Here is a 12203-nt window from a genome sequence, read left to right on the forward strand (position 1 = left end):
CACAAACATTTAAATAATCCAGGTGGGTTTGTAAAGTAAGGAGTGAATGTTTCGCTCCCCCTCCCTGCCGGTCCTCAAGCCCCTTCCCCAGGGGGAATCGCTTCTAGTGGTTTGGTGAATTTCCTTTTGGGCGCTCTTTCTTCCTCATCACCCTGCAAAAGGAATTAATTTTAGTTTTCTTCTGAGCCGCAGCAGAGGGAAAGCAGGAGGACCCGCTTAGATTTCATTCCCGTTGATGGTCTTTTTCCCCAAGCCTGTCATTTGCATCCCCTCCCCACATCTTTGCTATTATTTACTTAATCTTTTCTTTTACATTTATGCACTTTTAAAAGCATACATTCATTTAAAAAGGAAACTTTAAATCCTTGCCATAAATGGAAAACCGGGTACCATTTGCCATATGTAGAAAGTGGTTGTACAAGAGGTGGACACCAAGGGGTGAAGGTCTAGTGCAAGGTGTAGCCGCTGGCTCTTTTTATGAAAAACAGGGCTGACAGTCTTAGGGATTGGTTAAAAGTAGGGTAGCCCCCAGAGCAGAAGCTCCTTGGTCGAGTCAGGGGGATTACAGAGGAGTGACTTCGTCAGTGCCTTTCCATGCTGCGTGAGGCCGCCTTCCCCTCTCGAAGCACCTCTGACCTCCCTTCTGGGACGTGTCCCTTTCCAAGAACTGCTTTTTTTTTTTTTTTTTTTTTAAAGATTTTATTTTTTTATTTGACAGACAGAGATCACAAGTAGGCAGAGAGGCAGGCAGAGAGAGAGGGGGAAGCAGGCTGCCCGCTGAGCAGAGAGCCCGATGCGGGGCTCGATCCCAGATCCCTGAGATCATGACCTGAGCCGAAGGCAGAGGTTTAACCCACTGAGCCACCCAGGCGCCCTAAGAACTGCTGTTTTGATGGCACTGGATGGACGGAGACGACAGTGCTCCTCAAAGTCAGCACAGTTGGACTAGTACACTTTGTCTTCCGAATGAACATGCTCCCCGAGGAGGACTCCCGCAGAAGGAACCTGGCGTTTCCCTAACTGGACCTTTTTCAAAACTCCCACAACACTTTTTTTTATTACTTCAGTTTGTCGACGTAGTATTTTGAGAACCACTGGACTATTTAGAGAAATTCGGTTGTTACTAAGGACAACTAAATGCCCTTGTGTGTTTTTGTTTGTTTTCGATAAAGGAAAAAGTGATCGTTTGGTGAAGCTTGCAGAGTGCTTGTCGGTCACTGCCGGGAAGGACGCTGTTTGTTCCTCGCAACTTGGGAAAAAATGAAGACTCTGATCTTGTGATTACTTTTTTCTTCTTTTCTCATCTCGGTACTTTGCCCCCTGACGCTGAAAGGTTTGTCTTTTTGATCAGTTGAGGTGGAAAATAGCACATCTGTGACCCGAGGAGAAACAGGAAAAGATGTCTGGTCCCCGGGAGTTCAGATACGGTGGCTTCGGTGTGAATTTTGGAAGTGATCTTCCTGAAGTACGCCTCTTCTGAGCATCCTGGGACCGGCTCAGGGCTGGGCGTCGGAGACTCTGGAATCAGCCTGTGAAGGAAAGGAGGGTCTGAGCCCTGTACTGACCGCGGTGGGGAACGGATTTGATTTCGAACAGACTATTCTGAAAAGCATCACTTCCGGTTTTAAGGTGTGTTCCAATTCACCGTCTTCTAAAGAACTCCAGAGACAAGGGACTATTTTGTTGTTTCTTGGTGGCATTCTGCCATCCTATAATCCTGTGTTTCTACGCGTTACTATTTCTTACTGTCTCTGTTCCCAGCTGCTCTGTAATGCACTGGTTTGTCTTGCGCCCCTGGTAACTAGCTCACTGCCTGGCACACATGGCAGAGCTCAAGGAAGTAGAAATGCAGGTTTATGTTCCAAGATATAAATAGATACAGAAGTGAGTGTGTTTCCAGTGATTAGCTCCATAATTGCAGGCAGAGAGCGTCAGACTTTCTGCCGGTCTCCTGAGGAGTGTTCAGTATCTAAAAATCTCCCAGCATTGTCAAAAGCAAGTGCCCTAATTAAGTTAATTCAACTAAGGCAAAGAACGGGGGAAAAAAATAAGAGGCTTGCAGTTTGTGGCAAAGAACCAGGGAGGATGAAAATAAGAAAAGAATTCAGCAGAGGAACAAAACTGCAACCTTCTGAGTGAGGCTCTCATTTTCCCACACTGGCTGCCCCCCTGAGAGGCCGAGTTCAAAGCCATCAGCAAAAGGATGACTCAGCATCTGCTCAACGGACTGGTGGGGGCGAGGGAGGGGTGAGAGGGGGCGGGGGGCGGGTGGGGGGAGGAAACTGACAGACAGCAGGGTCCCCTCCCTCCCTCCCTCACTCATGCTATTCGAGCCCAGAAGGGGTTGGTTTCCTGGTACGAAACCACAGAGGGAAAAAGTTAGAAGTCTTCCAAAAGGTTTAGAGACTTCTCTAAGACTGAATTTTTAAACTTTTTTTTTAAAAATTTTCATAAAATATGGTACTTTATAGTCTCTGTGCCGTGCATTCTCCCTGCTTCCCAGCGGGCTCTCTGCAGATCCCAGCTTGAGCTCGCCTTTACCTGTTCCTTAGCAGCGGCCTGATCCTGGGTGCGCTCTCCCACTGTTCTGGGCCTCAGTGTGCTCAGCTCTAAAATGGGCACAACGAGAGGCCTCGCTCTGAGCCTGGGACATGCTGTTCCTCAGATGGGACTGCTGCAGCCTGTCGCCTCCCATGACTGGTCGTAACACTGGTCTCCTCAAGGATGTTGTTGAGGAGGCAGCAATCCAGAGGAGGCATAGACCTGAACAAAAATGTGAAAATACTTGTTTTTGGTAAGTAATAGAACCAAAAGGCCATATCTGGACTCTCTCTCGGATTACAAAGTACTGTAACCCATTATATCTTGGTCGTGAGTGTGGCATGTGTATACGTGTGCAATCATTCCTTCTTTATCCACCAGGACACCCAAGCTCAAAGAGGTTAAGTTACTTGCCTGGGGCCTCACAGCTGGTGAATGAAAGCATTCCCCGGGGCCCACCTTTTCTGGTTCTTATTCCTACAGGCCCCAGGCCATTTGTTATGAAGGTGGTAACCCCATTTCCTGAAGATGGGAGCTCAGAGGGCGATTTAGTTTACTTTAAGGAAAACAAAAGGAATCTGACAGTTTGGGGGCCTCAGAGTTTGTGGCTGTAGACTTCTATTTTGTACACAAGCCTTGGGCAACTAGCTTACAGACCCAGGGAGGATTTATGGATGACCCACAGAGCGACGGGAGACTGGTCTCAGTCCCTGTCCCCTGGAGCTCTGCGTGGTTGTAGGGAAGGGAAGGGTGTGGTCCTGGAGGAAACTGGGGAACCAGTGAGTGCCACCGGCTGAGCCAATCTGAGGAAGCTGCCAGGTGATGGATGGAGCGTAAACCCGGGGTGGGGGGAAGCAGCCCCTTCTACAGCTGGTGGGAGGTGGCAACTGTGTCTTACTGACCAGCCTACACCCCTCTGTGGGGCCTGTTGCACTTGCCTGTTCACCTACCCATCATGCATCCCTCCTTCCACACGCCCACCCACCCATCCACCCACCCACCCATCCATCCATCATCTGTCCATCCTCCCATCCAGCCATCCAGCGAACATGAATGGGGCACCTGCCACATGCCAGACCTTGGGCTTGGCACTGCGAGTAAAACAACGGGGATGGTTCCTGTTGGAACCCCAGTGCTTGGTATACAGCAGTTGCTCACGTAATTTTTGTTGAACAAATGTATGACAAAACAAGTGATATGATGCTCAGAAGTCATCTCTACATCCTCATGCTGTGGCTTATGAAGAGTCGGCCACGGGGGCGCCTGGGTGGCTCAGTTGGTTGAGCGGCTGCCTTCGGCTCAGGTCATGATCCCAGCGTCCTGGGATCGAGTCCCACGTCGGGCTCCTTGCTCGGCGGGGAGCCTGCTTCTCCCTCTGCCTCTGCCTGCCATTCTGCCTGCCTGTGCTCGCTCTCTCTCCCTCTCTCTCTGACAAATAAAAAAAAAAAAAAAAAAGAATCGGCCATGGCAGACTTTAGAATTCTCGGGGGGACTTCCGGGTCCAGCTCCCAGGAACAGGCCGGAAGAGGCCCCTCCCTCGGTAGATGCCACACACCCAAGGCTGTGATCAAGTTCTGTGAAACAACAGAGCCAGCAGGGAGATACCTCCTTTCCCGCCTGCTCAGCTGTCAGTGTGCGGCTGAGGCTCTGGGATTTAGAATAATGAATTCCATTCTGACTGCTGGGGACAGAACAGAGGTAGGGATTTCAGGAAGGCACATGCGAGGACTCAGGGTGGAGGTGGGCAGATTGCCAGGGGTGGGTGAGACAAAGGAGAGGTCTGTGCGAGGGGGTGTCTTTTGGGGGACATGAATAACACCCTTGGCAGGGATTAGCTAACCACAACAAGTGGGGAGGAAGAGGAGTGGGAGGTCTTCCGCCTGCGGGCAGAGTAGGGCTACTCATTTTCCACCTGTGGTGAGCCCAATTACGTTGTCTTCAGAGCCAGGAAAAAGCTGGAACATTTCCCTCATGAATATCTTTCTGCTGCACGCCAGTATGGCTCGAGTGTGTGCGGGCCAACATCCTTGACTCTGTGTGTGTGAGCATGTGCATACATGCACGTGTGGGGCAGTGTGACAACACACATGGAGTTAAATGCCTGTGTTTGTGAACTATGTCTTGGGATATGTGTGTGGAGGTCTGAGTGTCTCCTTTGTATTTGCACCATGGTAATTCCCTTTCAAGAAGTAATGTGGGGTAGGGGCTAAAAGATCGACCAACCTGGGTTCAAGCTCAACTCTCACCCTTACCGGCTCTTACCAGGGATCTTGGCATAGGACCAAACCCCTCTCTGCCTTTGCTTCCACCTCTGTGAAGTATGGCTAATACTAGTACCACATCCATTGAGGGGCTGGCAGGTTGAAATGAGATACTCAATGTCAAGTGCTTCGAACAGTGCCTGGCACATCGAAGAGCAAATATCTTTGTGCCCTGACTTATAACCTCTGGCTTCCCCTGTAATTCCAGCTCTGTCTGTTGTGGGTTCCATGAGCTTTCACTCACTTCACCAGCGGAGCCTCCAGACTTCAAGTGTGGCCTGTAGCTTTAATTAATGCCCCTGCCCTGGAGATTCTTTGACTCAGGACCCACAGGTGGGAACCTGCTCGCCCATCACACACATTCCACCTGAAAGTGCAGGGGAGTTAATGCCCAAGGGGAACCCTCAAGCAATGGAGAATGGGAGCATCTGAATAAATAGTTCCCTGGGTAGATCCTCAGACAGACAATTCTGGGAGGTGTTCTTTTTCAGCACTTTGAAGATGTCATTCCATCGTCTTCTAACTGCCATTGTTTTTAAATGACACGTCAGTATAATTCTTCCCCACAGCCCCATATATATACAGCATTTCTTTGGTTGCTTTCAAATTTTTTCTTTGTTTTTGGTTTTCAGTGCTTCAACTACGATGGCCAAAGTGGATTTTTCTTTGTATTCATCCTCTTCCCCTCCCTCCGGCTTCGGATTCATCTTATTTGGGCTTTTTGGAGCTGCTTGGATATGTAAGTCTATGTTTTCCATCAGATTGGGGAGATTTTAGTCATTATTTATTCAAATATATTTTCTATTCCAGTCTCACTCTCTCCTCTTTTAGAGACCCTCAGTACATGTTAGACTATGTGATGTTGTGCCATAGAACCCTGAGGTCTACTCATTTTCTTCAACCCTGTTTGTCTCCAATCTTCAGGTTAGATAATTTCTATTCGCCCATCTTCAAGTTCACCAACTCTTTTGCCATGTTCAATGCAGCGTTAAGTACCCTAGAAAATGTTAGAGTTCAGTCGTTGCAATTTTCAGTTTTACAATTTTTATTTCGTTCTCCTTTTTTGTGTTTCAGGTTTTTATTTAAATTCTAATTGGTTAACATATAGTGTAATATATAGGGTAGAATTTAGTAATTTAGAATTTAGTAATTCACCACTTACATATAACACTGTGTACTCATCACAAGTGCCCTCCTTAATGGTCATCCCCCATTTAACCCATCCCCCTGCCCACTCCCCTCCAACAACCCTCACTTTGTTCTCTATAGTTAAGAGTCTCTATGTTTTGCCTCCCTCTCCTTTTTTTCTTTCCCTTTTGCTCATCTGTTCTGTTTTTTACATTCCGTATGAGTGAAATCATATGGTATTTGTCTTTCTCTGACTGACTTATTTTGCTTAGCATAATATACTCTAGCTCCATCCACATTGTTGCCAATGGCAAGATTTCATTATTTTTTTTTTCATGGCTGAAAAATATTCCATTGTATGTATTTACCACATCTTCTTTATCCATTCATCCATTGATGGACATTTGGGGTCTTTCCATAATTTGGCTATTGTTGATAATGCTGCTTTAAACATCAGGGTGTATTTGCCCTTCAAATCAGTATTTTTGTGTCCTTTTGGTAAATACCTAGTAATGTAATTGCTGGGTCATAGAGTAGTTCTATTTTTAACTTTTTGAGAAACCTCTATACTGTGTTCCAGAGTGGCTACACTGGCTTGCATTCCCACCAACAGTGTTAGAGGTTCCCCTTTCTCTGCATCCTCACCAGCATCTGTCATTTCCTGTGTTATTAATTTCAGCCATTCTGACAGGTGTGAGGTGGTATCTCATTGTAGTGTTGATTTGTATTTCTCTGATGATGAATGATGTCAAGCATCTTTTTATGTACTGTTAGCCATCTCTATGTCTTCTTTAGGAAAATGTCTATTCATGATTTCTGTGCATTTCTTAACTGGATTATTTGTTTTTTGGGTGTTGACTTTGATAGGTTCTTTATAAATTTTGGATCCTAATCCTTTATCAGATATATCATTTACAAATATCTTCTCCCATTCTGAAGGTTGCCTTTTAGTTTTGTTGATTGTCTCCTTCACTGTGCAGAAGAGTTTTATCTTGATGAAGTCTCAATAGTTCATTTTTGCAGTTGTTATCCTTGCTTCTGGAGACATGGGTAGTAAGAAATTGCTACAGTTGATGTCAAAAGGGTTGTTGCCTGTGTTCTCCTCTTGGTTTTCTGCCTCACATTTAGGTCTTTCATCCATTTTGAATTTATTTTTGTGTATGGTGTAAGCAGGTGGTCCAGTTTCATTCTTCTGCATGTTGTTGTCCGGTGTTCCCAACACCATTTGTTGAAGAGACTGTTTTCTTTCCATTGGATATTCTTTCCTACTTTGTCAAACATTAGTTGGCCATATAGTTGTAGGTCCATTTCTGGGTTTTCTATTCTGTTCCATTGGTCTATGTGTCTGTTTTTGTGCCATTACCATACTGTCTTGATGACATGGCTTTGTAGTATAGCTTGAAGTCGAAAATTATGATGCCTCCAGCTTTGCTTTTCTTTTTCAAGATTGCTTTTGTTATTTGGAATCTATTGTATTTGTGTCTACAAATTTTAGGATTGTTTGTTCTAGCTCTGTGAAGAGTGCTGGTGGTATTTTGATAGGAATTACACTGAATGTGTGGATTGCTTTTGTAGTATAGACAGTTAAAACATATTTGTTCTCCAGTCCATGAGCATGGAATGTTTTTCCATTTCTTTGTGTCATCTTCAAATACTTTCATAAGTGTACTAAAGTTTTTAGAGTACAGATCTTTTACCTCTTTGGTTAGGTTTATTCCTAAGTAACTTATGATTTTTGGTGCAGTTGTGAATGGGATCAATTCCTTGCTTTCTCTGCTGCTTCATTATTGGTGTATAACCATGCAACAGATTTCTGTATGTTGATTTTGTATCCTGTGATTTTACTTAATTCATGTATCAGTTCTAGCATTTTTTTCTTCTTCATCTTTTGGGTTTTCTACATACACTCATCATGTCATCAGTGAATAGTGAAAATTTTGACTTCTTCCTTGCCTATTTGGATGCCCTTTATTTTTTCCTGTTGTCTGATTGCTGAGGCTAGGACTTCTAGCACTATGTTAAATAACAATGGTGAGAGTAAACATCTCTGTCTTATTCCTGACCATAGAGGAAAATCTCTTAATTTTTCCCCATTGAGGGTGATACTAGCTGCGGGTTTTTTATATATGGCCTTGTTTCTTTTTTTATAATCTTCACTTTGCTGTTCAAATTCCCTACTTGAGCCATCATTAAGACCATATTTTCCTTGAATTATTTTAACAGATTTGTAAAAGCTGCTTTAACATCTTTGCTAAGTCCTACATCTGGAACACCTCATTTCAGTTTCTGCTGAGTGATTTTTTTGACTATGAACAACATTTTCCTCTTTTTTTGCAGGCCTATTTTTTAAAAAAATTGAATCTCAGAGATATGGAAACTATATTGTAGAGACTCTGGATTGTATTATCTTCCCCTGAAGAGTATTCATCTTTATCTTTGTTTGTTTGTTTGTTTACTGGCTGTTTTTCTTGAGTTCAATTCAATTCCATTCAATTGCTGGCTGTTTTTGGTGATAATTTTTTGTAGGCTTGGTTTTATGCTTTCTTCTTTTGAGTCTGTACAAAACATAGGGTCTTCCTAAAACTTTAACTTAGTGAGACTTAACCTCTAAACCCTGCAGCACCCTGTAGATCATATGAGAACTTGATTATAGGCTTTGTTAGGGAAATTTTAAAATAGGATCTACTCTATGGTGTTCTTACTCCTAAGAAGAATGTAGTATCTCAGCTGGGTATCAGGCTTGTTAACGAGCTGTTAATAAACTCTCTTCACTCTGATGAGGGTCAAAATCACAACATCTCCAGTACAGTTCAATCTCTAATATGCCTCTACTCTCAATCACACAACAGCAACTACCTAGTAGACCTCAGATGGTTCAGAACCTGTTTTTAATTAAGGAGGGATTCCCCGCATGGACCTCTGGGGTCCTTTGCATAAGCTTCCATATTTCTGATCTTCCAAATCCATAGGTTGCCATTGCTTCAATTGCCTTGAACTCTGCTTTCTGCCTTCTCAGCTCAGGGGGCTACCAAATTCTACATGGGCTCCTCTTGCACCAGCCTAAGAACTGTCACAAGTTACACTTTGGCATTGGTTTTGTTCACTTCATGGGTTTCCTTTATTAGGGACTATAGTCTTGTACTGCCTGTTGTCCGTTGCCTGGAAACTGTTGTTTCATGTATCTTGTCCAATTTTATATTGTTTATGGTGGGAAGATTATATATGGTGGGAAGATTTCAATACTGGTTCATCTGTCATGGTGAGGAAGAGAAGTCTGAGAGGCATTTTATATGTGACTTGATAGGGACAGGACTGAACATGCTTACCCTCTGGGAGACCTTGACAATGTGTCCCTGTGGTGGCATTTCCTCTTCCCTTGTTTCCTATTCCCACACTCCTGCTCCCTGGGATAGCCTCTCAAATGAACTATTTGTACACAGGTCCTTCTCTTGGGCTCTGTTTTTTGTTTTCGTTTTTGTTTTTGTTTTTGTGGGGGGAGGCAAGAAACCAAGATGTAGAGTAAGTGTTGTATAAATCTCAGCTATCATTACAAGAGCAGCATATTTGTATAGGCATGCAGAATGTGTGCCTGCAAACTCTCTGTGTTTGTGTGTGTTGTGTCTGAGTGTGTCCCCAATCACATGTGCATTTAGTCCACCCTGCATGTCTTTGTGTAGATCTGTGCTTCTCTGTGTGAATAGACACAAACTTGCAAGTCCAGAATGGGAAGGCATTGCAGGTGACAGATCCTGGGAAGCCATGATTTTTGTGAAGTCTATTTTTCTTTTGCTATTTTTGTTTTGGGTGTCCTATCCAAGAAATCATTGCCAAATCCAACATCATGATGCTTTTGTCTTGTTTTTCTTTCTTTTTTTTTCCTAAGAGTTTTATTGTTCTTAAAGACTTACCTTAAGGTCTTTGAGCCATTTTGAGTTGATTTTTGTATAGGGGGCTAGTTAAGGGTCCAAATTCATTCTTCTGCATGTGCCTATATGGTTTTCCAGCACTATTTGTTGGGTGGAGATAGATAGCTGCTCTTTGCTGTGCAAAGAGCTGAAACTGACTGCAGTTAACCAAAATTTGCTGTCCAAGCCTTACTTTGGAATTTGCAAATGCCCAGTAGATCCTAGAGTTCCAAAATAATTATATTAGACAGAGTCTTCCAGAGCAATTGTTGTCTAGCTGGGGAGACAGATTCCTGGTGCTTCCTGCTCCACCAGCTTCCCAGACACTATCTAGTAACCCCTTCACTTTTAATCCATCAGAGTCTTTATGCTTAAAATGCATTTCTTACATACAACATACACTCGGTCTTGTTTTGAAGTACTCTGACAACCTCTGTGTTTTAATTATTGTATCAGACATTCATATTTAAATTGACTATTGATAAAATTTTATTAATATCAACCATTGATATAATTTTATTTACATCAGCCACTGATATAATTTTATTAATAGACCTGGTTTCTATTCTATTACCAGAGGCTTCTTTTTCTGCCTTCTCTGGTTTTAATCCACTATCATAGAATTCCATTTTATGTCCTCTCAGTGTCAATTTTACTTCTTTTAAAAAACTTTTTTTTTTTTTTGTGGTTGCCCTAGAGTTCACAGGATACCTGTTTAACTAATATAAGTCCACCTTCAAATATTTTTGTAAAGCTTCATGTGTAATGCAGACATTTCATTATGCAGGATTCTCAATTCCTCTCTCCTGTTCCCTATGACACTTCTATCATGTCCTTCGCTTATCCATATGCTATAATCACCCAATACAATATTACTGTTTTCTCTGTGCAGAATTATGTCTCCCCTTCCTCTGCAGCTCATATGTTGAAGCCCAAACACCCAATGTGACAGTATTTGAAGACAAGGCTTAGAAGGAGGCAGTTAAAGTTGAATGAGGTCATAAGGGTAGGGCCTGATCACACAGGATTAGTGTCGTGATAAGAAGAAACATCAGAGAGCTCGCTCTTGCTCTCTCTCCATGCGAATGAACTAAGGAAAGGGCATGTGAGGACAAAATGGCCATCTGAGAGCAAGGAAGAGGACACTTGCCTGAAAACGAATCAGTTGGAGCCTTGATCTTGAACTTTCCAGCCTACAGAACTGTGAGAAAACAAATGTCTGTTGGTTAAGCACCCCCATCCCCAGTCTGTGGTCTTTTGTAATGGCAGTCCAAGCTGACTAAGAAACCATTATTATTTTACATGGTTATCTTTTAGATTAAATACAAATAAGAAAATAAAGGATTTTATTTTCATGTATGTCTTCTCTGGCTTCCTTTCTTTTTCTTTTTCCTTTTTTTAAATGTAGATCCAAGTTTCCAACCTCTAGCATTTTCTTTTTGCCGGAAGAAAATCTCTTAACATTTCTCAGAAAGCATGAACCCTGGCAATATATTCCCTTAGTATTTGTTTATATGAGAAATTATTTCTCTTGTGGGTTTTTCTTTAAAAGATTTTATTTATTTATTTGACAGAGAGAGACACAGTGAGAGAAGGAACAAAAGAAGGGGGAGGGGGAGAGGAAGAAGCAGGCTCCCTGCTGGGCAGAGAGCCTGATGCAGGGCTTGATCCCCGGACCCTGAGATCACGACCTGAGCAGAAGTAGACGGACACTTAATGACTGAGCCACCAAGGTGATCCTTTCTTGTGGTTCTGAAGGAGAACTTATTGGAATATAGAATTCTAAGTTGCCCCCCCCCTTTTTAATTCAACATTTTAAATATTTTAGTCTACTCTTTTTTGCTTGCACGTTTCTGATATGATTCTTATTTTCATTCCTTCAGAGGTAAGGTTTTTCCAACTACCTTGGCTTCACTCAAAATTTTCTTTCTTTGTTTTCCTACAGTTTGAATATGGTCTTCTCAGGTGTGTAGCTTCTCGGCATCCTCTGGGTTTCTTGGGTCTTCCAGGGTCTATGCTTTGGGATTAGTCATTAACTTGGAATGTTCTCAACCACTACTTCTTCAAATATCATTCTTTGTTCTTTTCTTCTGTTTCTGGCATTCTGATAACATACATGTTACATCTTTTGAAAATGTCCCACACTCATTGGGTGTTCTGTTCCGTGTTTATCTTTTTTTCTCTTTGCGTTTCAGTTTGGGAAGTTTCTACCGAAGTATCTTCAAGTTTCTACCGATGCATCATTAACTCCTTCCTCAGCCATCTCCAATCTGCTGAGCCCACTCGAGGCATTCTTCATTTCATTTAGAGTGGTTTTGATCTTGAGAATTTCCCTTCGATTATTTCTTAGAATTTCTGTTTCTCTAAC

The sequence above is a fragment of the Enhydra lutris genome, unplaced genomic scaffold (assembly GCF_002288905.1).
Source record: "Enhydra lutris kenyoni isolate GAN:26980312 unplaced genomic scaffold, ASM228890v2 scaffoldscaffold6, whole genome shotgun sequence".
In the NCBI taxonomy this organism is placed as follows: domain Eukaryota; kingdom Metazoa; phylum Chordata; class Mammalia; order Carnivora; family Mustelidae; genus Enhydra; species Enhydra lutris.